Consider the following 5583-nt stretch of genomic DNA (forward strand, 5'->3'; position numbering starts at 1 on the left):
AAGTTAGTACTTTTTTAGATTGTTATGGTTTTGTTTTGGAAGGATGAAACTTTAAGCCTAACAGTGGAAAAATGAAATATATATATATATATATCAACAAGTTATGATTGGTTGTTTTTGGAGAAGGCTGTATTGACATTTAAGGTTTTTGTAAAGAAAATCTTTTGTATAAATTTCAAACAGGATAACATAGATATATCTATATATCTCAGAACGGCTGGTATGGGTATTAACTTTTATGTGAAGATGACCTAGGAAGGTCAAAACGCTGTTATCTCCTTATCAGTAAAAGTATTAATACCTATACCAGCTGTTCTGAGATGTATTTTATTTCAAGTGGGTTTCTCGTCATCAAGAATAGATATATCTCATTGACCAATATGTCTCAGCATGAATTTAAGCAGTGATTTTCAGGTGAGGTTCATTTTCTGTGATCATAGGTTTGTAAATGGACTTTAAGCAACATGATAGATATTTCTACATTTGTACTATAATTCATTATTTCATTCTTCAACTAAAATGTTTTCTGCTAGAGTTACAAGAACCTAGTGATATTGTACTTACATTGTTGCTCAGTTCTAAAGCCTTATTTTAGAATTGATAAATGAACATATATCTTAGGAAACATTTCTTGTAGTCTACAAAATGTTGAGGGAAATTCTTTTTGTATTTTCCTTAGAAAAAATACACAATGTTTACGTATATATATTTGATGCTATGCGTGATACTTGTAGAGATAGATACACACGGCACACTTGTATTACAATAGCACCATTTTGGATCTTGTTAAAAGAACTTAAAACAAACCAATTCTTCATTTAACGAACACTGTTCCAAACAGGTTAACGGTCATGGTATGTTTATTGTGAAGATGTTGATTAGTAAACATAACAATAAACAGTTCAATTAGAGAAAATAGATCTTCAACTCTGACAAGTTCAAAGAGAATGTTATCAAATTTATAAGAAACATGCATCTTGCAAGAATGTACCATAGATCATTTTTACAACAATAAAATTATGAATATTAGTGTAAACTGTGTTTCACATTTAATCTAACATCATAAATTGTTTATTTCTAGTACACTTGGTATTCAGTACCTTGTATTAAAAGAATGGAGCGATTAAAGTTACTCCCTCTCCTCCATGTTCCATTATAACTGTCTTTTCAAATGTATGGAAGGAGAATCTACATACAATATTTTAGTTGTGTATGTTGTTCTAGGCATTATACAACAAAAGGTAGAATGTTTTATCCCAGTGATATCTATTGATGTGACTAACATTATCAACTGGTTTCTTTGGATGAGAGAAAAATTTCAGACCACTTGTTTTCACCTAATGAACTTTCATATAATCAAAAATGTCTTAAAGCTACCAAACAAACCTTTGAAAAGAGCCCTAAGTAACATATTTTCTTACCTGATAAAAAGTTCATTTTATTAGTAGTTTTTAAAATTCCCTGAATAATTGTTAAAATGTTTCACCTTTTGTTCATTTCTTTCCTTGCAGGTTGAGATAAAATTTCGGAAGGTTTATTTTTTGTTTTTCTGAGTTCTTAGAATTCAAGATAACTATGAGAATAGATTTCTTAGCATCTGATTTGTTACAATCTGGTAAAATTCTGTATTGGAATTGGGTTGATATCTTGAGAAATAACATAATACAGAAAAAAAAATTTTCAGTAACTTTACATATAGTAATTATTTTATATCAACCTGCTTCAGGATTTAAAAGTATGAATATGAGGAGAAACATGAACCTTGATTTTAACATTAGAAGCATATTGGGTCTTTTAAAATATCTTAAATCGCATACATTTACAAAAATTACTTGTACCATATCACACGCCAAGCAGCTTACTAGTTACTAGTGAAAGGTGTGCATTTCTTGTTTCCAACCACTTGGGATATGTATAAATAATTGGTAAAACAGTAATTTACTTTAAGAAACATAACTTTCAGTGACTAAACTACCATGAACACAGATTTTGACAAACATGACATTAAGTAATTAAAGTACGTTAAACACAAACTTTGACAAACATAACATTCACTGATTAAAGTATGCTAATCATGAACAAAGACTTTGGTAACTGAATGTGTTTATGTTGAGCATACTTTAATCACTGAATGTTATGTTTGTTAAAGTATATGTTTATGTTTAACATACTTTAATCAATGAATTTTATATTTAAGTCTGTTTATTTTGAGCATACTTCAAACACTGAATGTTATGTTTGTTAAACTATGTGTTTATATTCAACATACTTTAATCACTGAATTTTTTGTTTGTTAAAGTATGTGTTTATGTTGAGCATACATTAATCAATGAATGTTACGTTCTTAAAGTTTATGCTGAGCATATTTAATCATTCAATGTTATGTTAAAGTTTGTGTTTATGTTGAACATTAATCACGGAATGTTATGTTTGTTAAAGTGTGTTTATATTCAACATACTTTAATCACTGAATGTTTTGTTTCTTAAAGTATGTGTTTATGTTTAGCATACATTAGTCAATGAATGTTACGTTTCTTAAGGTTTGCGTTTATGTTGGGCATACTTTAATCACTCAATGTGGCAGAGTAGCTTATATTGCATAGATACTGGTAAACCATGTGGCAGGGTAGTTTATATTGTAGAGAGACTGATAAACAGTGTGGCAGAATAGGATATATTGTACAGAGAATGCTAAAATGTGTGCAAGAGTAGTACATATTGCAAAGAGACTAGTAAACAGTGTGGCAATGAAGTTTATATTGTAGAGAGATTAGTAAACAGTGTGGCAGGGAAGTGTATATTGTATAGAGACTCATAAACAGTGTGTAAGAGTAGTTTATATTGTAGAGAGACTAGTAACTAGTGTGGAAGAGTAGTTTATATACAGAGAGATTAGAAAACAGTGTGGGAGTGTAGTTTATATTATAGAGAGAGACTAGTAAACAGTGTGGCAGGATAGTTTATATTGTATAGACACTGGTAAACAATGTGTCAGCATAGTTTATATTGTAGAGAGATTAGTAAACAGTATTTAAGAGTAGGTTATATTGTAGAAAGATTAGTAAACAGTATTTAAGAGTAGGTTATATTGTAGAAAGATTAGTAAACAGTGTGACAAAGTGGTTTATACTGTATAGAGAAGTAAACTGTGGAAGGGTAGATTATATTGCAAAGACACTAGTAAACAGTGTGGAAGAGTTGTGTATATATGTTGTAGAGAGATAGTAAACAGTGTGAAAGTGTAGTTTGTATTGTAGATAGACTAGTAGACAGGGTAGTTTATATTAATGAGAGACTAGTAAACAGTGAGGAAGGGTAGGTTAAAATGTAGAGAGATTAGAAAACAGTGGGTAATGGTAGTTTATACTGCAGAGAGACTAGTAAACAGTGTGACAGAAGAGTTTATACTGTAGAGAGATTAATAAAGAGTGTGTAATAATAGTTTATATTGCAGAGAGATTAGTGAACAGTGTGGCAGTATAGTTTATATTGTATACACTGATAAACAGTGTGGCAGTATAGTTTATATTGTATAGACACTGATAAACCATGTATGTAGTAGTTTATATTCTAGAGAGACTAGTAAACAGTGTGGTAGTTTAGTTTATATTGTATAGACAGTGGTAAACAGTGTAGCATTATAGTTTATTTTGTATAGACACTTGTATACCATGTGAAAGGGTAGTTTATATTGTGGAGACACTGGTAAACAGTGTGACAGTATAATTTATATTATAGAGAGACTAGTAAACAGTGTGTAAGAGTAGTGAACAGTGTGACAGAGTAGTTTATATTATAGGGAGACTAGTAAAGTGTGTAAGTGTAGTTTATATTGTAGAGAGACTATTAAACTAAACAGTGTGGAAGAATAGTTTATATTGTGGAGAGACTAGTAAACAGTGTGGCAGGATAGTATATATTGTAGAGAGATTAGTAAACTGTGTGACAGAGTGGTTTATACTGTATAGAGAAGTAAACAGTGTGGAAGAGTTGTGTATATATGTTGTAGAGAGATAGTAAACAGTGTGGAAGAGTTGCATATATATGTTGTAGAGAGATAGTAAACAGTGTGGAAGAGTTGCGTATATATGTTGTAGAGAGATAGTAAACAGTGTGGAAGAGTTCGCGTATATATAGAGATAGTAAACAGTGTGGAAGAGTGCATATATATGTTGTAGAGATAGTAAACAGTGTGGAAGAGTTGCGTATATATGTTGTAGAGAGATAGTAAACAGTGTGGAAGAGTTGCATATATATGTTGTAGAGAGATAGTAAACAGTGTGGAAGAGTTGCGTATATATGTTGTAGAGAGATAGTAAACAGTGTGGAAGAGTTGTGTATATATGTTGTAGAGAGATAGTAAACAGTGTGGAAGAGTTGTGTATATATGTTGTAGAGAGATAGTAATCAGTGTGAAAGAGTATATTGCAGAGAGACTAGTAAACAGTGTGGAACATTAGGTTATATTGTATAGACACTGGTAAATCATGTGTCAGGGTTTTTTGTGTTGTGGAGAGACTGGTAACCGGTGTTACAGTACAGTTTAAATTGTATAGACACTAATAAAAAGTGTACTAGTTTAGTTTACATTGTACAGACAGTGGTATACAGTATGGCAGTATAGTCTACTTTGTAATAGACACTGGTACACCATGTGGATGGGTAGTTTATATTGCAGACTAGTGAACAGTGTGGAAGAGTCGTTTATTTTGTAGAGAGACCAGTAAACAGTGTGACAGAATGGAATTATATTGTAGAGAGACTATTAAACAGTGTGGAAGAATAGTTTGTATTGTAGAGAAATTAGTAAAGAATGTGACAGGGTAGTTTATATTGTTGAGAGATTAGTAAATTGTGTGTAAGAGTAGTTTATGTTGCAGAGACTAGTAAAGAGTGTGGCAGTGTAGTTTTTATGTAGAGAGATTCGTAAAAAGTGGCAGAGTACTGTATATTGTAGAGAGACTAGTAAACAGTGTGATAGAGTGGCTTATATCGTAGAGAGGTAGTACACCATGTGGCAGTATAGTTTGTGTGTAGAGAGAGACTCTGGTTAACAGCGTTGAAGGGTAGCTTATGCTATAATAATATAGTTAACATTATAGGTGTTGCTATGGCAATGAACTGTACCGTTAGTTATACACACGTTTTGATATATACATTGTTTTTTTTTCATATTTTTGGTACAATAATCGAACACGTTGTTGTTAGTAAACTAGGTATGCTGGCGTAAGTAATTGAAACCACAGTAAACATAAACAGTTTGTTGTTAAAATTAAACATGTTGAAAGTACAAGTCAGTTTCGTGTTAAGTCCGTCAACTCAATAAATATTGGATACATTAGATATTTGTTTGCACATTGAGTTTCTACTTGTGAAACACAGTTGTTAAACTGTGATTGTATTTCTTGAATTAAACAGTCCATTATTGTTCATCCCAGTGTATTTTTATTTTTGAATTTATCATATCTCGAACTAAACCAGATATTTATACCAACAATTATATTTAACTTACGATTCAAAATTTACCAAGAAGTAGCTAAGCGGTAAGACGTGAAAATGGAAGATTCGATACCCACGTCGCTG

The sequence above is a fragment of the Tachypleus tridentatus genome, chromosome 6 (genome assembly GCF_004210375.1).
Source record: "Tachypleus tridentatus isolate NWPU-2018 chromosome 6, ASM421037v1, whole genome shotgun sequence".
Lineage (NCBI taxonomy): Eukaryota > Metazoa > Arthropoda > Merostomata > Xiphosura > Limulidae > Tachypleus > Tachypleus tridentatus.